General features: G+C 45.6%; 1 pseudogene; it reads right to left on the reverse strand.

Moving 5' to 3' along the window:
* Positions 1-513: 513 nt before the first annotated feature.
* Positions 514-23,504, reverse strand: LOC111837220 (E3 ubiquitin-protein ligase TRIM47-like; annotated as a pseudogene).
* Between the last annotated feature and the right edge of the window lie 1,683 nt (positions 23,505-25,187).

Below are 25,187 nucleotides of genomic sequence, written 5' to 3' on the forward strand. Positions count from 1 at the left end.
CTACTAAGTGCGCACTACGAAGTGTACACTACTAAGTGTACGAAGTGCACACTACGAAGTGTACACTACAAAGTGCGCACTACGACGTGTGCACTACAAAGTGCGCACTTCGTAGTGCACACTTCGTACACTTAGTAGTGTACGAAGACTTTGTTATTTATTAAGACTTTATGTTATTTATGTTTACTAAGTTAACATATGATTAATTTGATTATATTAATTATCTTTACTCAGTTGCCTCAGGACCGCTGTAGGTTTTGAGTTAATAAAATGTCTGCTGTCTGCCGCCCCCTGCTGGCCAAAGCATCACTGCTGTGATATCAGGCTGCTGCGCTCAGTCACCAGAGAGCACGGATTAAGTGTGTTACTCAGTTATACTCTAGGCAGCGCTGAACCAGGACATTAATAGGATAGAATAGGAAGCCTTTATTGTCAGTGTGCAGGGAGCAAATACAATATATAGACAGATACAACTGCATGTACTATGATTTTGTTTTGGCAGTTTGGGTGCATTCACAGACAATAATAGAACATAAGTCAGAGAAAAGCAGTCATTTTGCATGGGTTTGGCAAGCTGAACAAACATTCATTTATTTTTGTCACACTTCAGACAGAGTAAAAAGGGTTATACTGGTTAAAAAGCAGAGATTTTACCTTTTTGTCATGGAGAAGCAGTGACATGTGACACTCTGATAAGGTAAAAATGATTCCTCCAGCACACAGTGAGCTATGCCAGCATGCACAGGGACACAGAGGAGTTTATATAATTAACCCCAAACCCTGGATAGAGGGGCTCAGTGAATGAGGAGGTGAATCTGTACAGGAGGGTCAGTCCATCAGAGGAGACTCTGTAGAAGGACAGAGCACCAGCCCCCCAGTCCAGATACACTCCTACTCTGCGGGAGCCTGAGGGCTTTATGGGTATGAGAGTCTGTTTAATATTGTGCCAGACAGAGTAACTGTCAGGAGCAGGAAAGCAGACCAGACTCCATGACTTGTCATTGTGTCCAAGTCCACAGTCAGCACTATCTCCTTTCCTCCTGATTCCTTTATAAGTCACTCCTATCCAGGCTTTATCTCCACTCCACTCAGCCTCCCAGTAACAGTGACCAGTCAGATTCTCTCTGCACAGAACATAGTCCGACCAGTCAAATCTCTCTGGATGATCAGGATATCACTGCTTTGCCTTCTTTGTCACCTTCCTGTTCCCCCTTGACAGAGACAGGTATCTGTTTCCTGTGCTGGGGTCCAGCGTCAGCTGGCAGGAGTCTGTAGGCAGGAGGAAAAGCGATTAATCCCATCACAAAGCCCAGCATCTCCATCACTATCACTGTCACACCTCACACACTCACTAACACAGAACTCGCTCCAATACACACATTTTATTCCCAATATACTCATGTAGCCGCCCGAGTCTGCGGCACTCCGGCTGCCCCCTGCGGTGTGAGACACGGCGCGCTGAGAGACTCGCTGGGAACCGAACTGCGCTTTAGCCTGCGCTCTATTATTCTGTACGATACATAAAATATAAAACAGCAAAGCATCTGTTACGCCTCACGGCGCACGCAGTGTTGACAAACGCTCAGGAAACCAGAAGTCGGGGCGAACTCGGGATTTTAATAGGAACCACAACGAGAGGGACAGGCACAACACTGGGTAACATTACAATGACCGGACTGGGGAAACAAACTGAAACGCGGACTAAATACATTGCACTAATGACAGTAACCAGAAACAGCTGATAAACACGGGGAATCCACATGAGGTTAACGAGGGGGCGTGGCACATGAGAGGAGCGGACGATCGGGGCATGACAGGGCCCCCCCCCAAAGGCGCGCACTCCGGGCGCGCCTAAGGGGAGCAGAGCGACGGAGACCGGGGAAACGACGGCACCTGGGAACACAAAAAGAACAACAACCTCAACGGGGCACAGGGAACAGTATGGATACACAGAACTGGCACAAGGTGGACAGCTCAAACAATAAGCCACAAACCACGGGGAACGCAGACAAACACAAAGACACCAACGACGAAAACATGGGACCCGGGGACACTAAAGGGGACAATGGAGGGACCACACCAGGGGGCACACAGGGATGAACAGGGGGCATGGGCACAAATGGACGAGAAGGACACACAAAGGAACCGAAAGGGGACAAAGGTACAGAAGGACGAGGAGAACATGTGGGGGCCACAAAGGGACTAGAAGACACAGAGGAACGAGGGGGAACCACAGGGGGCACAAAGGGACCAACAAAAGACGAAGGCACTGAGGGATGAAGGGGAAACATGGAGGGCCCGAAGGGACCTGAGGGGAACAACGGCACGGAAGGACGAGAAGCAAACATGGAGGGCACAAAGGAACCAGAAGGGAACAACGGTGACAAAGGACGGGGAGTGAACACAGGGGCCAAGGGATCTAAGGGCAGGGGGCAACAGGGAGCAGAGGGGATCTTCGGGGCTTGGGAAGTAGGGCACGCTGGGGAAGCAGGTCTCTGCAGGGCCGGAACAGGGACTGAGGGTAGCGAGGATGCAGGTAAAGGGGCTGGTGGAGGTGGCAAGGAGGGAACTGAGGGGAGAGCCGCGGGCGAGGGACCCGCAGGCCGTGGAGGGGACACCGGCAAGCGGGCCGTGGCCGACTGAGCAGGTGCCCCAGAAGAAGCCGGGGCCAATTGCCTAGCCGGAGCTTGGGGAAGGAAGGGGGACTCCGAGAGCCTACCCCGGCGTCGATGACCCCTCCCTTTCCGGGAGACCGAAAGGCAGCAGCCTGGCCACGAAACCCCGCGCTGATGTGCCGGTGGCAGGGGTGACCCCCTGAGGGGGTCCACAGGGGGAGCTGACAGGGACGTGAAGGAGATCCCCGAGGGGTCCCACTCAAGCTCCTCCTCTAACTCCACTACGGAGGGAGGAGCAGTAGTCTGGAATTCGGGGACCTCCTCGGGGATTGGGGTCATGGGAACTGGAGGCACGGGGACTGAGGCCGAGGGAGCCGGGACAGGGGGGACCGAGGCCGAGGGAGCCGGGACCGGGCGGAACGAGGCTGAGGGGTGTGGTGCGGGCGGAGCCAGGGCCAGCTCCTTAGAAGGGGGCGCCAGAGCATGAGCCGCGGGGAACACTGCAGGGGCAGCTGGGAGCTGCCCGAGGTACTGATACGCTGCTTCTGCCCGGCTTGCGTCATCCGGTGGGGAAATCCCTTCCATGACGTCCCGGGCACGGAAAGCAAGGGCTCTGGCAGCTGGGTCCTCCCTCACCTCTGGCTGCTGGAGCCAATATAGTACCTCGCTGGTGAGCTGGAGATATGCATCTTCCGTGAGGGGAGGCGTCTTTCTTCGGAGTCCGGTCATTCTGTTACGCCTCACGGCGCACGCAGTGTTGACAAACGCTCAGGAAACCAGAAGTCGGGGCGAACTCGGGATTTTAATAGGAACCACAACGAGAGGGACAGGCACAACACTGGGTAACATTACAATGACCGGACTGGGGAAACAAACTGAAACGCGGACTAAATACATTGCACTAATGACAGTAACCAGAAACAGCTGATAAACACGGGGAATCCACATGAGGTTAACGAGGGGGCGTGGCACATGAGAGGAGCGGACGATCGGGGCATGACACATCCCCTAACGAAGCAGGAATTCAAGTATGTGAAATAGCTCCAGAAATGTCAGACGCCCGTGAGACACCAGCGGGAAGACGCGCTGAAATGATGCACGTGTTAAAATAATATGCTTGATTACAGGTAAATATAATTATAAACAGCATTCATCAAACATATTAACCATAAAATTATATGACAAAGATTACCACTAAAAGTGAGTTTGTCTAACTGTTCTAACAGATGAAATTGTAAAAGATGTCGGCGAGAGGCACCCCATAATGTTCTCTGCTGTCTTCATTACTCTCTGCAGGCACTTGCGGTCAGATTTGTTGCAGCTGTCATACCAGATGGTGATGCAGTTAGTCAGAACACTCCTGATGGTGCCTCTATAGAACATGGTGAGGATGGGAGAGGGAAGGTTTGCTTCTTTCAGCCGCCTCAGGAAGTATAGTCTCTGCTGGGCTTTCTTGAACAAGGAGGTGGTGTTTTTTGTCCATGTAAGTTTCAGGGTTCCCGCTGCCGCTCGTCACTCTCGTCATTGACGAAAACGAAACCCATGGTGACGAAGAAAAACGGCATCAAATCGTCACTCTGGAGGCAACTGCAGACGATACACAACCTCCCCCAGCTTTTCCAGTATTGGGCATGGTCCAACCCAGTGGCTGTCCAGCTTCGGGCATCTCCCTCTCTTCCTCACTGGGCTGTAAACCCAAACTAGCTCCCCTATCCCAAAGTCGCGCCCCCGGGCATGCAGATCATAAGCCCTCTTTTGCCGCATCCCTGCAGAAACTAGCTGCTTCTGGGCATATGCATGGGCGGAGTCCAAGCGGTCCTGGAGCTGTCTAGCATATTCGAGTCCAGCCGGAACAAGTGGAGCATCCGGGGGCTGACCAAAGGCCAATTCTGCAGGGGTCCTAATTTCCCTACCGAACATCAGCAGGGCCGGTGTGCATGATGTAGAGTCCTGAATAGCAGAGCGACATGCCATTAGAACCGTGTCCCAATCGTGTTGATGTGTAAGATGGACAACTGTTCAGCTAGCGTCCTGTTGAATCGCTCCACGAGCCCGTCACTTTGAGGGTGAAGTGGGGTGGTGCGAGTCTTGTTGATCCCCAATTGACTACACATACAAGAGAATACCTTGGATTCAAAGTTTCTGCCTTGATCACTATGGATACTCTGGGGAACCCCGAACCTACTAAACATTCCTTCCACCAAGGCATTGGCAACCGTCACGGCCTCCTGGTCAGGCAATGCAAAGGCCACAGGCCATTTTGTAAAGTAATCCATAGCGGTCAAAACAAAACGATTTCCCCGTGTGGTGCGAGGAAATGGCCCCATTATGTCAACCCCCACCCTCTGCATTGGCTCCCCCACCGGAAACTGCTGTAACTGGGCCCTAGACTGACCTTGTGGCCCCTTACGTGCTGTACAAAGATCACAGCACCTGCAAAAGTCCTCCACATCACGCCGTAGCCATCCCCAGTAGAAGGCCTGACGCAGACGTCGAAGTGTCTTTCTCACCACAAAATGTCCCGGTCCAGCAGAGCCATGCATGGCCTTCAATACCTCCTCTCGCATGTCCCCGGGCACCACGACTTGCCATCTCTTTTCTCCCGTCGCGGGGGCCACCCAAGCTCGCTGCAGAACGCCCTCTATCAGCCGCAGACATTTAAACTTGGCCCAAAGTCCCTTGGTAAATGGGGAGAGGGCTGCCACCTCCTCCCCTGTTGGTCGCTGCTGTGCCTCCATCCACTGAATCACAGGCTGCAGGTCTGGATCCTGCCTCTGAGCATCCCCCCATTGAGTGACATCCACCTCTCGTAGCTCCCGGCAGACCGGCACTAGCCCATCGTTTCCATCCGCCTTCCGACTCAGCTCCAGCTCTCGGGCCTCTCTGCGCTCACAATACTTGCATTCCTGCACACTACATGGTCGTCTTGACAGGGCATCTGCATTGCCATGCCGTTCCCCTGCACGGTGTGTCACAGTGAACTCGTAACTCTGCAACTCCTCGAGCCAACAAGCCAGCTGACCCTCTGGCTCCTTGAACGTCATCAGCCACTGCAAGGAGGCATGGTCAGAGCGTATGGTGAAATGCCGACCGCACAAATAGTACTTGAAATGCCTAATGGCAGAGATTGCGGCCAACAGCTCCCGTCGTGTGACACAGTACCTCTTTTCCACTTTGCTGAGCACCTTGCTGTAATAGGCCACTACTTTCTCTCCATCTGGCCACACCTGGGACAAGACCGCCCCTATTCCATCCCCACTTGCGTCGGTGTCCAGAACGAAGGCCAGTTGAGGGTCCGGAGGTGCCAGAATGGGCGCGCACACAAGGGTTTGTTTTAGAGCATCAAAAGCATTTTGACAGTCCCCTGACCAGACAAAGCACTGATCCTTCTGCAGGAGCTTGTATAAGGGAACGGCAATACAGGAAAAGCCCCTTGCAAACTTCCTGTAATAGGATGCCAAACCCAGAAAGCTTTTCAACTCTCTCTGGTTCGCTGGGACAGGCCACTCCTGTACAGCCCTCACCTTGTCCTCGGCCGTGCCAATCCCCTCACTGCCTACACAATGGCCCAAGAATGTCACCTCTCTGCTTAACAGTCTGCATTTATTGGGATGTAACTTCAGGCCTGCGGATCTTATTTTTTCCAGCACTGCTCTCAAGGCTGTGATAGCCAAATGGAATGAGCTTCCATGTGCCAGTATGTCATCCAAAAATACCAGACACTGCTGCCGCGGAAGGCCTTCCAGCACTCTCTCCATCAAGCGCTCAAATGTGGCTGGAGCATTGCAAAGACCGAAACTGAGGACTTTAAATTGCCACAACCCTCTACCCGTGCAGAAAGCGGTCTTAGGTCGAGCTTCTGGCGTCAGCGGCACTTGCCAGTACCCACTTCTCAAATCCAATGATGAAAACCAGCTAGAGCCAGCCACAAGGTCCAAACATTCATCCACACGCGGGAGAGGGTACGAATCTTTCCGTGTCACTGCGTTGAGCCGTCTGTAATCAACGCAAAAGCGTCACTCCCCCCCCTTCTTTGGGACCATAACTACTGGGGATGCCCAGGGACTCTCAGAAGGTTCTATTATACCGGCACGCTGCATTCCAGATAATGCCCACTCCGCAGCCTCCTGCCGTCCTAAGGGCATGCGTCTTGGCCGCTGACGTATAGGTGTCGCATCCCCTGTGTCGATATTGTGTTGCACCAGGGAAGTCTGACCCAGGTCTTCCTCATTACAGGCAAAACAGACCTGGAACTCCAACAACAGCTCCCACAACTGTTCCTGTTGCTGCGTGTCCAAATCACCCGAGCTCCGTTGCATTATCTCCCGCAGCTCCCCCATTATGTCCCCCGCACTTCCTGAAACAGACCCAGGCCCTGTGCGCATTAGCAGGGGATCTTGCTGGGACACTCTGGGTGGCATTGTGCATCTTGAGTCATCCCCATCTTCCAAGTGACATGCCCAGGACCCAACCACCAGTCCATGTGTATGACGAGCTCCTGGTGGCCTCATCTTCACCACCTGGTCATTGCTGAAACTCAACGTGGCCTTTGACAGGTCCACCCGACAGCTATAGTCCCTCAAAAAATCCAACCCCAAGATACAGCTGTCCTGCACATTAGCTATCCACACTGGATGCTGCATGTTTACACCCGCCACAGACAGAGTCAACAGCCCCTTCCCCTTCATTGGTGCGAGCTCGCCGGTAACTGTGCGGAGCTGGACTGCTGTGTCCTCAAGCTGCGTTCCCTCTGGCACCACCTCAGGACGAACCACAGTCACTGTAGACCCTGTGTCTACTAGGGCAGTGCATTTAACTCCCTCGATGCAAATTGGAATATGGCAAAGTCTGATATGGCCATTCTTCCCACAACCACCACGCCATTTTCACCCGTCCCGCTGCCTATAGTGGGCTTATCTGCCTGTTTTGGCGAAGAGCGGGACATGGACTCGGGGGTGTGCAGCGTTCCGCCTACTGCGCCCCCTTGCTGTTTCCCGAACTCTTAGCTAGTGCAGGGCATTCCTTAACCAGATGTCCTGGCTGACCACAACCCCAGCAAAGGCGGACCTGTGCCTGCTGTGTATTTCGGACCTGTGCCTGCGGAATATTTCGGCGTTTTTATTCCAACCGGCTTATTCAGTTCATGGGCGCCGCCATTATTGTTTACCTTCGGTCGCGTCACTTCACACGAGGTCGGCGCCGCTACGTCACGTACGTCTGACGTCATGCTGGCCGGCAGCGGCGGGTAATGGCGACTCATTCCTCGCCTGCAGCCGCGGCCTCGCGCGGCTCGTTTTTCACTGAATTTATTTTATACTGACTGGGAATCGCCGCTGCATGCGCACCAAACATATGCACTGCCCCAGCACCAGCGTAATCGTCATCGTCCTCCATATTAATACGAGTTGGATTATCCATTCTCACCAGCGGAAGAAGCTGCTCGTCTCGTTCAATCAGCGACTGCACTTCCAGCTGTCTCACAGATTCTTTTTACTTCTCACACCAGTTGTTGCGTTCTCAGACAAGGACGAGGCGTTTAAATGCAAAAGGGGTGTTTATTTGGGCTGTTGTCGGCCACAACCCACGCCGTACACACCCCGACTTAAGAGAGAACCGTATTTCAACCACGAGGCACTCCTCCCTCTACCCCCGCCCACACACGGGGTGGAGCTTCCTCTCATATCTTGAACAACCAATAACAGTTCGAAACGCAAAAAGGAATAAAGTGCAACTTTCACATTAACACATTGTGATCCACAACACAATAACATTCTGAACACGCTACAATACTATGAAACACCGGGAAAGTATTAGCTTACCTTATATATATAGTAATTAGAACATTATTTCCGAAATGCGTAATATACATCATGTTTTCAGCACGCCAGCACGCAAATTTTTACACAGTATTCACGATTCTCCCAACCTTATCAAGTAGACTCGTGACTCGCCCATGCCGTTAGTTGACCAATCACAGTGTGATTGTCAGAAGAGATGTATATTCAGTGAGTTTAATGATTAATTTATTAAGAAGCGGCGAGAGAGTGACTAAAAAAAACGGATGCTGAAAAAAAGTGAAGAATTTGATTAGTAGAAGCAAAAATACAAAGAAAAGTGAAGAATTGAAATCAAACTCCAGGGGGAACCCTGACAGCGAATGCGAGGCTGAGACGTGCTGCATGACTCATTTCCCCGCGCGTACAAGTTATCTTACGTCGGCGTTCACGGTTTGAATTCTGAGATTCAGATCGAGCTCTAGGTAATTTTTTTTGTAACGGGTTGGTTCGACTTTTAAGAAATTCGAGTTCTAATGACTTTGAGAACTGAGGTACCACTGTAGTTGTCTCTGAGCTGTCAGCTTTCAACTGTTTAGTGGCAGGGGATTTACAGGCTGTGCTGGGAAGGGAAGGATGATCCTTTTTTCGAGTGGCATAAAAGCAGTACAGTTATCGCTTAGATTTAAGATAGTTATGGTCTGATCTCGTTGGTGGGTTTTTGGTTGTAGCCATCTTTTTTGTGGTAGCTGACATGTTAACTTTGAGGCTTGTTTCACCTCTTCCATCGTTTTTTGTTTTTTCAGAGCCTGTCATCATGACTATGTAAGGAATAATTGACGACGGGCCGTTGAATTATTAGAAAAATAATGCACACCCGAGGTGGTGATGCGGCCACGACGCGAAGCGGAGTGTGCATTATTTTTCTAATAATTCAACGGTCCGGAGTCAATTATTCCGCTTATACTACGGTTGCCACACCTCAAGACATCGATCAGATGATATATTTCAAGGGATTCTTCCGGTTTTTCTACTTAAATCGCTATTGTGAGTAGGATTATTTCTTCCGCATCTCATCCAACGACTCTTTTGCTAGTTCCAAAACGTCATTAGCTGTTGTTTTTTTGGTGTTTTCTTCGTGTTTTTCTCCCTCGAGTATGTCTAGCTGTTCTTCGCTGATCGTTTTATGTCTTTTGTTGTTGCTGGCTGCCTTTGATGTCCACTTCCGTTTATGTTGTTTTTCATCTGGACTGTCTAATACTGCTTCAGCCCAGTTGTTGAAAGTTTCATATTCACCGTAAATATTAAAATTTACTTTCGGAAAATCGTCCTGTGTGCTGTATAGGTACTGTATGCTAATTTCCGTTATTAAAGTTAACTATGCAAAGTGATATGGAACTGTAATACGGTCAAGAGAGCTGCCTGGAACTACGTTCGCCGTGCGTTTCCCAGAAAATAATTGCACACCTCAGAACGTTCGTCAGCCAATCAGATTCAAGCATTCAACGGTCCCGTAGTATAAGTATAGTTATTGCAGTCACTGGATGATTAAATAAAACCGGACAGTAGTAAAACTGCATATAGTTCACACTACATGGTAAACAAAACAAGTCGGTTTGCAGCTCTAATCAAAGCATGTTCTTCAGAGCGCCATCTTGACTCCCTCCTCCTTGTACAACATTTAATGCCACAACCTGTTACTAACAAGTGAGACTGGAAACAAAGGAACCGACCAAGATGGTTTTCTCGCACTGCCCCCTGGTGGACATGAGCTTTAATCCTCCAGATAGACGTAAACTATGCACGCAAGTGTAGTCGTGTCGTGTGAAGTCGTGGCCCTAAAGTACAGACTTAGGAGTTCAGTGTCACAACCATTTTGGGTAATACTACGGGTGCCATCTTAGGACAATATTAACGAATCTGAAAAAAGTACACTCAACGAATGCAGAAAAAGAGCAAACGTGAAGGAAGGATGCCCCCCCCCCCCCCCATAGATAGCTCACACAAGATGAGGATTCAGATAAAAGGTTTTGACTGAGCTGTTACTGTGTGGTACCAAAAATTCCTGCTACCCAAACAAAGCGAGGGCAGTTTCCCAGCTTTCAGCATTAAAGTGCATGATGACATCTAGGACACACTGGGCCCTTACACCCCCCAACAAAGTGCATCAAAGCACACAGCTACTCTATCTAATCTGACTGTAGTTGTGCGTCACCTACAGACTGGGTCAGACAATGTGTTTAATACATTAAACTTATCTTTATTGAATATCAGTAGTGTTCCCAGGTCCAGCCGAAGGTCTGCTTAAAATCCACCCAATGGAAGCTGAAACTAGCCCAATAAGAGAGAGAAGGATTTCTCTCTAAACCAGATACAGAAAAGCTTGTTCATGTGTTTATTTTCAGCAGGCTAGACTATTGAAATGGTGTCTTCACAAGTCTTGGTAATAAATCAATCAGACAGCTGCAGCTCATCCAGAATGCTGCCACCAGAGTCCTCACTAACACCAAGGAAGTAGAGCATATTAAACCGGTCCTTAAATCACTGCACTGCCTTCCTGTGCATCACAGGATTGATTTTAAAATATTATTACTTGTCTACAAGGCACTAAATGGCACTAATTTCCTTGAACGTTGTGAAGCATCCAGACCCCTGAAGTCATCTGGCAAAGGTTTACTCAGTGTCCCAGAATGAAGACCAAGCAGGCTGAAGCAGCTTTTAGTCTCTATGCTCCCTGTCTGTGGAACAAGCTTCCTGAAGACCTAAGGTCTGCTAACACTGTCAGCTCATTATAATCGAGGCTTAAAACGTTACTGTTTGCTGCAGCTTTTCAATAAATTGACAAGCATCCTCTATATCTGTCTTTAAATCACTTCTTAAAACACATTTGTTCACTTTGGCCTTAGGTACAGCATGACATGTTGACATTCTTAATTTGTTTTATTTTTTATTTTATTCTATTTATTTTAATTTTAATGTATTTTATATGTGATTTTTAGCTTATTTTTGGCTTTTATTCTTATTCTGATACACTTGTAGCACTTTGGTCAACTTCGTTGTCTGTAAAGTGCGTTATAAATAAAGTTGCTATTGCCATTGCCAAATTACATCAGCAAGAGTTTAGTCATATGCTGCCTTTACAATGTCACAAAAGTACTGTACCTGGTGCAGTGGAAAAGCACCCTGAATAAACTTGCCTTACTTTGCAATTGGATTCAAAGTCTACTGAGATAAAAAGCTCATGTAAATGTGAAAGACCAGGAGGCAGCGGGAGAGAGAGAGAGACGCTCCCCTAGCAGTAGAAAATGAAACACAGTAAAACACACTCCACCTCATCACCTCATACAGGGAGAGAGAAGTGTGTGTGTGAACAGACTCACAGTGTAAGAATTCTGCTCTGGTCCTGGGCACTAATACCGGCAGGACGGTGTCTTTGGTAACTAGAAGGAGACAGAGAGAAACAGGGATGTAAGTAAAAGGAATTTACTTGTGGGAGATGGACTTCACTCACTTTGGAGATAACAGTAGTAGAGTATTATCATTATGAGGGACAATAACAGGCATTTTAACAAACTGCATATCATGGTAAGTTACACATAATACAGATTTTTGGTATCTATAATGTAGAAGAAACATGTTTCATGTGATCTGGGTTTTGCAGCCATTAGAATGTGAAGCTATTTCACCATTTATCATAAAGATTTAAACTAATTGAAAACAAACTGACTTAATAATAATAGATACTTTATTGATCCCTGTGGGGAAATTCTTTTTATGCCTCCCTCAACTTGCTCTTTGTAGAGTAAGCTGTCTGTGAAGGGCAGCCATCTGTTGGGGTGCCCAGGGAGCTGGGGCTTAGGGGCCTTACTCAAGGACCCACAGATGTGCTGAGGCTGGATTTGAACTGGTGACCTTGTGATTACAGGTACACAGGCTTAGCCCACTAAGCCACACGCTGCCCCCTTAGGCACACAAATGTGAGGCTGACTGTACTGCATACTGACACTTCATGGTCTACATCAGGGGTGGCCAGTCTTACCCACAAAGTACCAGTGTGTACGCAGGTCTTTGGGATAACCTTTAGGTCAGCTGTTCAACCCCAGGTGTGAGGACTCTTTAGCCAATTAATCCTCTAATTAGTAATCCAGCAAAAGCCCTCAGACAGCAGCCCTTTCTGGATAAGATTTGCTACCCCTGGTCTATATTAACATAATCAATCTAGAAAATGTATTAACCTGCATGAGGGATCTCTGCCATTTTCTTTCTGCAAACATTCTCCAGTTGATCTTTCAGTTCAGAAACCGCCTTCCTCAAATTCCCAAAATCAGATCTTGGACTGACAGAGATTCTGCGTCCAAATCCAGCTTCAGGGGTGACAGGAAGAGCCTGGTGCCTCTACAGACACACAGTCTGGTTAAACAGCTTCATTAATACAAATGTGTATTGCAATCTAATTAACAGGACCTTTAACATCTGACAAATGACAGACTAGTTGAAATACAAATGACAATATGCATTCATTTGAATACTCTGGTTTTCTTATTGCCAAAGTAGCTGTTCTGTTACCTGGAGGAAATGGATGTGATCCTCTGTGTGTGAAAGCTGCTCCAGCTCAGAGTGTCTCCTCTTTAGTTCATCGATCTCCTGCTTCAGTCTCTCCATGTCTCCTTCAGCCTGACTCACTGCAGCCTTCTCCTGATCTCTGATCAGCTTTGTCACCTCACAGCGTCTTCTCTCAATGGAGCGGATCATCCCAGTGAAGATCCTCTCGCTGTCCTCCACTGCTGACTGTGCTGAGCTCTGTTGGTGATACAGGGAGCAGAGGAGGGTAAATTACAATTGGCCCCTTTTGGACTCCAGAGAGCCTCATTGTACAATAGAGATGTGAGCTGACAGGAGGTATAAAAACAGCACAGGGCTGTGGTTTGGAGCGTCACGGTGCTGGATGCCTCAGGTACTGAAACCCAGCCAGCACTGATTGGAAATGATCTCTTATTAAGTTCATACACTGTCAGCTGCAGGGATTTGGAAGAGACTGGTGGCTGTATGGGGCAGGTTGGTGGTCAGTACTGGGTCTCAATTTGATATGTGACTTTTTGATGTTTCTTTGCATTACACAGTTGTATGACATGTCACCTTTTTTTATTCAATTAAATTTTATTTGTCTAGTGCATTTTCACAACATTACATTGTCTCAAAGCACTTTACATTATTCCTGTACAATGCCCCCAGTAGGTAAGCCAGAGGCGACAGTGGCAAGAAAACCTCCCTAGAAAGAAGGAACCTTGGGAGGAACCAGACTCAAAGGGGCAGAGGAAGTCAAAGTCACATGAGCAAGATGGCAAAAGTCTCAGTCCACGCTATCCAAATTTTAAGATTTGAGTTTCAAAGCGGAGGGCATGCAGGTGATGGCTGGCGCATGCGCTGCTTCCGATAGCAGACTGAACATTGGTACAGGAGTAGGGCATACAGGAGAGACGTCACAGGCAGAAGGGTGAGCAGGCCGGAAAGACGTCACAGGAAGTGGAAACGATGCAGGCAGTAGGGTAGGCAGAATATCTTGATATTTTGGGGTCTCCAGGCAGCACACCCAAGGAAGAGTAGGGGAAATAAAATGTGCAATTAGCCAAAGTAGGGGAGACTAGAGGCAGTGCAAACAGTTAGATGAGTGCAGTATGTAAGCTCTGGCAGATACAATATGGCTATGGCAGCATAAGTAGGAGAGAGAGGCAGGTGGGAATGCAGGCAATTCCACAAGGGGGTGTGAAGCTAGAGTGACAGACTGACAGTTGACTTCATCCAAAGCCAATGGCATCGATCCCCACCCAGCTCTACACCTCACACTATAGGTCTGACTGGGAGTGAGCAGTAAGCTAGATCTAGAACTAGAGTCCCTATAAGCTAGACTAAACAGGTGTGTTTTTAGTCTAGATTTGAATATTGAGAGTGAGCCTGAGTCTCGCACATCCGCTGGAAGATGCTGAGGATCTGCTGTGGAGCTCTATAAGAGAATGCTTTGCAGCCTGCCATAGCTCTTTTCTACTCTAGGTACTAATAGATATACTGTGCCTTGAGATTGAAGCAAGTCAGGAGGGTTGTAGGAGACCAGTAGATCCCCAATGGCATTCTGGTGCAAGGCCATACAGTGCTTTATAAGTTAACAGCAGTATTTTGTAGTCAATCCAAGACTGGAAGCCAGTGAAGGGAGTATAGAACTCTGGCTGCCACATTTTGTACTAGCTGAAGTTAATGTAAGGATCTGGTTGGGCGACCAGAATGGAGGGCATTACAGTAGTCCAGTAAGGCAGTTATGAAGACTTGTATTAGTTTTTCTTCATCATGAAAGGAGAACATCTTCCAGAGTTTGGCTATGTTCTGTAGATGGTAGAACACAGTAATTGTATTGTAATGCTTCTTATATGAGCATCAAAACATAGATCTGAATCTACCAGGACACCAAGATCCCTGACCACTGTTTTAAACTGAGTAGGAAGACCACCGAGATTGAGGTTGTCAAACTTATTTTGAGCAGCCTTGGGTCAAACTAGCAGTATGCATCATCTGGTTTAACAGATATATATAACTGTGTATCATCAGCATAACACTGAAACTAAACACCATTGATTTCTAATAATGTTACCAGGAGCATATATAAAGTGAACAGTAGAGGGCCCAGTACTGATCCCTGTGGGACACCATATTTGACTTTAGTGGGCCTGGAAGATTCATCGTTCAAATGGACAAACTGATAACAATCAGTTAAATAGGAGTAAAACCAAGAGAGAGCTGTCCCCTTAATGCCAAACACAGATTCTAGCCAATCCAAGAGGATATTATGTCCACAGTATTGCATGTTGCAGTTAGATCTAGAAACACCTACAAAGATATACAACCATGGTCAGAAGCCATAATCAAATCATTCATTACTTTGATTAAAGCTGTTTCTGTGCTATGATTTGGTCTGAAGCCAGACTGATATAATTCATTAGCATTAGTTTTCTGTAGGAAAGAATACAACTGATGAACAACAGCTTTTTCAAGGATCTTTGAAATGAAAGGACGATTTGAGATAATTTTATAATTTCCTAAATCACTAGGTTCAAGATTTGGTTTCTTTAGAACAGATTTAATAACAGTTATTTTAAAAGGTTTTGGAACATATCCAAGCCTAAGAGATGAGTTTAACAAGTTTAACAGGGTAATGCCTTCTGCACTACCCTGCAATTGGTGCAATTACCTTGAGGAATTTCGTAGGAATTGGGTCTACAAGACTAGTAGAAGATCTGCAGGAGATGAGCCTCAATTCAAGCCTGAAATGGTTCATACAAGCCAGCTGTTATCTTCTCTTCAGATTCATATACTCACTGTGAATGAGCCCACAGCCTCTCTCAGCTCCTGCAGCTCCTTCTCTCTCATTTGAATTCTCTGCTGAAATTTCCTCTGTGTTTCACCCATTTCTTTCTACAGATAGGAAACAAGATGACAACACAAGTTTGTTTCATTAGCTGAGATCACATTCATTAATCATCCTGTCCAGGGTGGACCCCAGCCTTGGGCCCTATGCTGCCTGGGAAAGGCTCCAGACACTCCCCCTGAGCCTGACCTGGATTACCGGTTAGGAGATGGATGGATGGATATTTGTTTTATTGACTGTAGGTAGGATAAACTTAAAGAAGTCCATCTGACTTATACAGTGGTACCTTGGTTTACGAGCATAATTCGTTCCGGAAACATGCTTGTAATCCAAAGCACTCGTATATCAAAGCGAATTTTCCCATTAGAAATAATGGAAACTCATATGATCCGTTCCACAACTCAAAAATATTCATATAAAAATTATTAATTCAAAATATAAAGTAAAAATACATAAAACAAATTAACCTGCGCTTTACCTTTGAAAAGAATCATGGATGGTGTGAGGGAGACAAGAAAGGAGAAGAGGAGGGTTATTTTGTAGGACGACTTTCACTATAATTAACGGAATCACTGCTATCTGTTGGCTCACTGGAATCTTTTTCTGTTTGTGCGACTTTAACAAGGAACCCATCCAACGACAGCCTCTTTTGGCTCCTTTTCGATTTCGCAAAAATGTGGACATTGCATTGTCGTTAAACAGATTCATCACTCGCACTGTTACGCCCTTATTCAGGTGGTGCTTTTCTACTAAATTTTGACTATACGAGTGAGGCATGCCGACTGACACCGAGCATGGGAGACGATTACCCACAATTCTGCAGCGTGAGAAAGTGAATAACTATTGGTTCAGTTGTGATGATGTGTGCTCGGCGTCAAAACAAGAAGCGCACGCATGCGCTTCCTGTTTTGAAGCTGAGCGCACGTAAAAACAAGAAAAACAAGGAGCGCATGTGTGCCATATGATTTTTGATGATACTTGGCGCTCGTAAACCAGGACTTGCTCGGTTTCCAAGTCAAAATTTATTAAAAATCTTTGCTCGTCTTGCGGAACACTCGTAAACCGCGTTACTCGTAATCCGAGGTTCCACTGTAATTCCCAGTGAAGGAAGTGAAAGGAGTTCTCACTGTAAACTTGAAGTTCACTTTCTGTAGATAATACATATGCTTAGCTGCCACTTTATTAGGAACAACCAGTTAGTACCAGGTAGGGCTGGGCCATATTATACCTTTCACGGTAATACCGGTACAATGTAAGGCAATGATAAGAAAATTAAATATCGCGATAGAATATGGGTAAAACGCGCATGCGCAGTGCCTTTGTTTTCATACGCACATGGCGGAAAAAGCATGGCGGCGGCGGAGAATGAGAAGGGCGAAAGCGGATCGTTGAATGAAACAGATGAACCAGAATTGGTTTGTAAAAATGGTGCAACTTCAGTGGTGTGGAACTGGTTTGGTTTTCGCCCGTCAGATACCCAACAAAGCACAATTTTTTGTAGAACATGCAAGCGGGTCGTCGTGGCGAAGGGAGGAAACACCACAAACTTATTTCATCATTTAAAGCAGAAGCACTTGTTGGAGTACAACAAAGCTGTTAAAGCACGTGAAGAGGCGTCCGCTTCAACTAGCGTGGTGGTGAGACCAAAGAAGCTGACTCAACAAACAATCGGCGTAGCTTTAAATAGCTGCACGCCTTATGACAAAAGTAGCAAACGCTGGGGAGAACTAACTAATGCAGTGACGCATTTTTTAGCCAGGGATATGATGCCCATTCAGAGTGTGGAAAGAGAAGGTTTCACAAAGATGCTTAAAAAGTTCGATCCACGCTACAAGCTGCCCACCAAGAAATACTTCTCTAAAGTCGCCTTGCCTGCTTTATATGAAGAGGTCCGTACTGAGGTGTCAAATGCATTATCTTCGGTGGAGTTTTTTGCGTCCACCACGGACATGTGGTCAAGCCGAACATCAGACCCCTACATGAGCCTCACAATACACTACGTGGACAAAGACTGGAAGCTACAAAACAAGTGCCTTGAAACAAGTTTTTTCCCCGAGGACCATACTGGGGAAAATATAGCCAAAGGCTTAAAAGAGTTCCTCAGCTCGTGGAATCTTCAGGAGGAAAAACAAGTGTGTGTGACGACAGACAACGGGGAACAGGAAATACGTAATTTTAAGGGGCGTAAAGTGGAGCTCCACAGGAAACACGTGACATGGAATTATTTTTACATGCCTGTGTTGACCAGCGGGGCCTCCGGGTTAATGCTGTCTGTTATGAGAAAGATTAAATTACTGGCACATGAGTGTGTTGATTGATTTTTTTTTTTTATTTCATTCTGTTTGTTGTTGCTGTCTAAATAAATTTAGCAGTTGATTGAATATAATTGTTACATGTTGATCATCATTTATACAACACATACAGGGCTGCATATAACTGGTACGCAAGTACGCATTCACCTTTAAAAGCGATACGTGCGGCAATCGATTGCTGTGACAGTGTAAATGCGTACGTATTTTTTGTGCATTTGCGCTGATATGACAAGAAATTATTGTGCATTTCAACCTATATACCGCAAATGAAGTACGAATTAGCATATACAGGTTAAAATGCACAATAATTTCTTGTCATATCAGCGCAAATGCACATAAAATACGTACGCATTTGCGCTGTTCCAGCAATCGTATATAGTATATGTTTATAACAGTTAAGGCAAGACCAATATATATATTAGTAATGTGTATGGAAAGTAACATAATAGCAATTGCGTATGTATGGCATGTTTATAACTGCTCATCTTATGACCAATATATATATTCCACAAACTAGATCAGACCAGATATATATATATATATATGTGTGTATATATATATATATAATTTCTCTAGCGTATAAATGAACAAAAACATACTTTTTGAGAATTTTACAACTGAAATTCCGCTGTAACACACAGTTTGGTCACGTGTTTCCTGTGGAGCTCCACTTTACGCCCCTTAAAATCACGTATTTCCTGTGGAGGTGACGTATTTCCAGTGGAGCTCCACTCTACAGGCGTCTGCAGCTGGACCCTTCTCGTTATCTCGATCCCCTGTGACTATTCGCCGGCTTTTAAAAATATATCACAAGTGCTAAACAGCGGGTATTCAAATCGCATTCGCATGGTACAGTAATTTGCTGAACAAAGCAGCGGTGAAACGCGATCCAGATAAAACTGTTTTAGACAGCATAAAAAACATTGAAGCATTTGTTTTCAAGCAGACTGTTAAAGGCAAAAAGCAACAAAGCATTTTAGAATTTTAGAAATGTCAATTAAGCACATGTTAATATATTGCCGCCTTATTGGTTTTCGGTTATCTTTGCAACAATAGGAACAATTGTTTTATGCCTGTTGTAGGAGGGGCCGGAAAAAGTGTAACACTGTTTTAGAAAAGAAGAGGCTCAGGTGAAGTGTGTATAGGACTCACAAGTTTATTAAAGAGAAGACAAGTTAGTCTCAGCTGTCTGTCTTTATTGAATAGAAAAAAGACACATAAAACAATCTTGGCTCTTTCAGGCAAACCCCTAGGCCGGTGACATAACCGGGTTCGACTGTGTGTTATACATAAAACTTAAATGTCACACATTCCACACCGCATTAATATTGGCGTCGAGTAATGAACTGTGTTTCCTTTTAGAAAGAAGTGTGAAGGACCCAAGGATCGAACGAGCAGTTGGAGTGGGAAAGAAGATTGTTGCTGCTTTTGGCCACAGCTGGAAGCGCCAGCGAGCTCTGCAGGCTGCCCAAAAAGAACTGGGCCTACCAGAACACAAACTCATAACTGAATGTTGCACTCGTTGGGGTTCAAAGCAGAGAATGATCCAGCGGCTGCTGGAACAAGAAAAGGCTATAACACAGGTTTTAGCTGCTGATAAAACCACAAGGCACCTCATGTTGACATGACAAGACATTGAGGTGCTTGACTCGGTCAGCACTGCATTGAGTCCACTTCTAGAGTTTACAGATGCTTTTTCTGCTGAAGAGTATGTGACCATTTCATGTGTTAAGCCTGTTCTTCAGATGTTTAACAAAGTGAAAGGGAGTGACACTCAGCTGACCAAAGACATCAAAACAGCAATTCTTGACTACATGAACAAAAGCTACAAAGACAGTGTCACAGAGAGGCTTGTTAACATGGCTTCTTTCCTTGATCCACGTTTTCATACAGAATATTTCAGTGAGAGTGAGAGCGAAGCCATCAAAGTTCAAGTCATGAGTGAACTAGATCATCTTGTGTCACACCAGGGTAGCGCAGCCACAGGTTTTTCAGAAACCCCTCCTACATCTGCTGGAGACCAAACAAGTCAGGGAGCTGTTAAAAAGCCAAAGAAGAGTCTCGGGAGCTTTTTGAAGGGACCAGTTAGTGGCAAGACAGATGTAACTGCAGAAAGGTTATTATCTGAACTGAGCAGTTATTTGAATAGTCCACCAGCAGACAGTGAGTGTGATCCTCTTTTGTGGTGGAAGGTTCACACAGTAAACTTTCCCCACATCAGCAGATTAGCTAGGAAATACCTCTGCATTCCAGCAACTAGCTCTGCATCTGAAAGGTTGTTCAGCACAGGTGGAAACATTGTAACTTGTCAAAGGTCCTCCCTTAAGCCCACATCTGTGAACATGTTAGTGTTTCTGACAAAGAATCTTAAAACTTGAAATGTAGAAAACCTCCATGAGCAGTAGCATAATTTATCCATGTTTTTTGTTTGCTTGTTTTGTTTTTACTCAAGAGTTTGTGCAATTTTATTATTTGACTTATTTATTTGGCACACTGCAGTTTTATGTTGCAAAGCAACTCTTTTTAAGTTTTGTGGATATTATACATGGTTATGCTCAGGATATGTCAGCCCATTTCCACTGGAAATGCCTTTTGGTTAAATTGTCAGCAAGGAATTTGCATTTGCACTGTTAAAATTTTATATAGCTTTAATGCACATACAAACAGCTGCTTGTTTAATTGAAAATAAATTGATGGGTTTTTTTTGCACTAATAAAGTTTTGGAATTGTAAAGTATTTTGTCTCGTGTCAATCATATCGTCAGTTATATCGTTATCGCAAATTTTCAAATATATATCGTGATAAATATTTTTGGCCATATTGCCCTGCCCTAGTACCAGGTAGGGCCCACTTTGCCTCCAGAAACACTTAATATGCAGATTAGATCTGTTTTCAGACAAGCCGTTTTGCATACCACTGAGGTACTGAGCTGTTATTTTTGTACTTGCGACCTTCCTGTTAGCTTTAACAAGTCTGCTCATTGTCCCCTGGCCTTTCTTGTTAACAAGGTGGTTTTGCCCACAAAACTGTCACAGTCTGGGTGTTTTATGTTTACTGCACAGTGCTCAGTGAACTCTACACTATGTAGTGTGGGAAATCTCGGGATGGTGGCTGTTTCTGAGATGCTGGAACCACCATGCTTAGGACCAACAATCACACCATATTCAAAACCTCTTAGCTCACATATCTTAGCCATTCAAATTCATTTTTGAAAAAGTTTCCAATAGGAATTCGATCAGAACTTTTAACAATCTATATTAACATAACATATTAACATTTGAGGAAGCTACTCAGGAAGTTGATGATAAGAAGGCCTATGATGTCATCTACTTAGATTTCCAAAAGGCTTTTGATGTTGTTCCCCACAAGAGGCTCTCACTTAAACTCAAAGCGACAGGTATTTTAGGAACTGTAGCGACCTGGATTGATAACTGGTTAACGGATAGGAAGCAGCGAGTAGTTATAAGAGGCTCAATGTCACAGTGGGCCTGCGTTCATAGTGGGGTACCGCAGGGTTCAATTTTAGGACCACTTTTGTTCCTAATTTACATAAATGATATAGACACCAATATACAGTAAACTGGTGAAATTTGCAGATGACACCAAAGTGGGTGGTGTAGCAGATACTGAACTAGCGGCTCAGCAGCTACAGCGGGATCTTAATTTAATTAGTGACTGGGCTGACACCTGGCAGATGAAATTTAACATAGACAAATGTAAGGTACTCCATGTAGGGAGCAGAAATATAAAGTACAGGTATTTTATGGGACCTACTGAAATAAAGGTAGCTGATTATGAGAAAGACCTTGGTGTGTATGTTGATGCTTCCATGTCTCATTCTCGCCAGTGCGGGGAAGCAATAAAAAAAGGCCAATAGGATGTTGGGGTATATCTCCAGGTGTGTGGAGTTTAAGTCAAGGGAGGTAATGCTAAGATTATACAATTCCTTGGTGAGACCTCACCTAGAATATTGTGTACAGGTTTGGTCACCATATCTTAAAAAGGACATAGCGGCCTTAGAAAAGGTGCAGCGTAGGGCCACAAGAATGATTCCTGGTCTTAGAGGAATGTCATACGAGGAAAGGTTATTTGAGCTAAATCTGTTCAGCCTCAAGCAAAGGAGACTGAGGGGGGACATGATCCAGGTCTATAAGATTCTAACAGGTTTGGATGCTGTTCAACCGAATAGTTACTTCAGCATTAGTTCAAATACAAGAACTCGTGGCCATAGGTGGAAATTAGCGGGAGAACATTTCAAACTGGATTTAAGGAAGCACTTCTTTACACAGCGTGTAGTCAGAGTATGGAATAGTCTTCCTGATAACGTAGTGAAAGCTGAATCCTTGGGTTCCTTTAAATCAGAGCTAGATAAGATTTTAACAACTCTGAGCTATTAGTTAAGTTCTCCCCAAGCGAGCTCGATGGGCCGAATGGCCTCCTCTCGTTTGTATAGTTCTTATGTTCTTATGTTCTTATGTTCTAACATCTTGATACAGGTTTGCCCCACTAAGGACACAGCTACTGATAAAAGTGAAGGTGCTAAAATTTCTCTTTATTCAGTTATAGGACATTTTCTGAGCATTTTTCTTTCATGCAACTAACCAGGCTTAATCATAGTTTCTCTTCAATGCAAACTTATTTACATGTGACAAAAACCATTTTTACTTTATAAAAATTTATAATTTATATAAGACCGTTTCTGGCCTGACCTGTTTCTCCGCCCTTCCTGCAGCAGCTAAGACTGTATCGTGGCCTCTGTGTTCATCCATCACACACAGCAGACAGATACACTGCTGGTCGGTACGGCAGTAGATCTCCAGGGGTTGGTCATGGTGGGAACAGACCTTGTTCTTCAGATGACTGGTGGCATCAATGAGCTTGTGCTTCTTAAAAGCTGGAGACTCATAGTGAGGCTGGAGGTGAGTTTCACAGTAAGAGGCCAGACACACCAGGCAGGACTTGACAGCTTTGTGTTTTCTTCCAGTACAGACGTCACACTCCACATCTCCAGGTCCAGCATACTGGTCAGCAGGAGTAGTTGCTTGTAGTCCAGACTTCTTCAGTTTCTTCACCATTTCAGCCAGTATGGTGTTTCTGCCCAGAACAGGTCTGGGTACGAAGGTCTGTCTGCACTGGGGGCAGCTGTAAACTCCAAGACGATTCTCCTGATCCTAGCAGCTCTTTATGCAGCTCATACAGTAACTGTGTCCACAGGGAATCGCCACTGGATCCTTTAGTAGATCCAGACAGATTGCACAGCTGAACTCATTTACATCCACTGGAACTCTGGCTTCTGCCATTTTATCACGAGCACTGATAGGACTCTGTTTCATTTTCTCAGTCATCTGTGTGTGAGAGTGGGAGGAACTTTCTGCTTCTCAGGCTGCAGTAGGTGTGGTTTTGGACTGAGGCCAGACTGAGAAGAACAGACTGGGCAAACAGTGGAGCTGGAGTTCATAAATAAAATAGTTTATCATACAACTATACACACAGCAAACATTTATTTAGCCTTAATGAGTGTAACAGTTTCTTGCATTGTTTTTTGCCCAAACCAGCTCTATTCCTACAATCTGATATCATAAATAAATTAGTGGGAGGCTTGTTGCCATAGTTGTCACCGGCACGGTCTCGCCTACACCGATCACCATCCCCGGGATTCTAACCCGCTGCGGTTCATGTCACATGACTGGCACTTAGTGTTTATACAGCCCAGTAACTCCACTAGCCCACTGTGAAGTATTGAGTACCTGCAATATACTCAGCGTTTCTTATCATATTCATTGTTGTGCCACATTTGACCCGTGTTTTCTGTTCCTTGAACCTACGACTCTCGCCTGTTTGTTTCTCAGCATTTGGTTGCGTCGCTGTTTGCTTTCCTGTTAAGGAGCTTATGCCTGTCCCTGTGTTTTGTCCTCCTGTTTTATCTTGTTTCAGTTTCTTCTATCCCCACTTCATGAATTGTCTTAAAGTGCAAAAAGTATACAGTACAGGTATAACAGCGAAGGTATGTCGTTGTCAGATTTAAGGGTTTGGTGAATTTTTTTATAAATAATTGCAATATGAGTTAAAGGAAGCCATTGTCATGTAAAACACTTTAAAGCAGTCCTCGGTCGTAACTGCGTTGGAAAACTGTAACCTTAAGTCATGAAGCCATGGAAGTTCAAATGCGACACATTAATGTAGATATACACTCACCTAAAGGATTATTAGGAACACCTGTTCAATTTCTCATTAATGCAATTATCTAATCAACCAATCACATGGCAGTTGCTTCAATGCATTTAGGGGTGTGGTCCTGGTCAAGACAATCTCCTCAACTCCAAACTGAATGTCAGAATGGGAAAGAAAGGTGATTTAAACAATTTTGAGCGTGGCATGGTTGTTGGTGCCAGACGGGCCGGTCTGAGTATTTCACAATCTGCTCAGTTACTGGGATTTTCACGCACAACCATTTCTAGGGTTTACAAAGAATGGTGTGCAAAGGGAAAAACATCCAGTATGCGGCAGTCCTGTGGGCGAAAATGCCTTGTTGATGCTAGAGGTCAGAGGAGAATGGGCCGACTGATTCAAGCTGATAGAAGTGCAACTTTAACTGAAATAACCACTCGTTACAACCGAGGTATGCAGCAAAGCATTTGTGAAGCCACAACACGCATAACCTTGAGGCGGATGGGCTACAACAGCAGAAGACCCCACCGGGTACCACTCATCTCCACTACAAATAGGAAAAAGAGGCTACAATTTGCATGAGCTCACCAAAATTGGACAGTTGAAGACTGGAAAAATGTTGCCTGGTCTGATGAGTCTCGATTTCTGTTGAGACATTCAAATGGTAGAGTCAGAATTTGGCGTAAACAGAATGAGAACATGGATCCATCATGCCTTGTTACCACTGTGCAGGCTGGTGGTGGTGGTGTAATGGTGTGGGGGATGTTTTCTTGGCACACTTTAGGCCCCTTAGTGCCAATTGGGCATTGTTTAAATGCCACGGCCTACCTGAGCATTGTTTCTGACCATGTCCATCCCTTTATGACCACCATGTACCCATCCTCTGATGGCTACTTCCAGCAGG

Source organism: Paramormyrops kingsleyae, chromosome 25 (genome assembly GCF_048594095.1).
Source record: "Paramormyrops kingsleyae isolate MSU_618 chromosome 25, PKINGS_0.4, whole genome shotgun sequence".
NCBI lineage: Eukaryota > Metazoa > Chordata > Actinopteri > Osteoglossiformes > Mormyridae > Paramormyrops > Paramormyrops kingsleyae.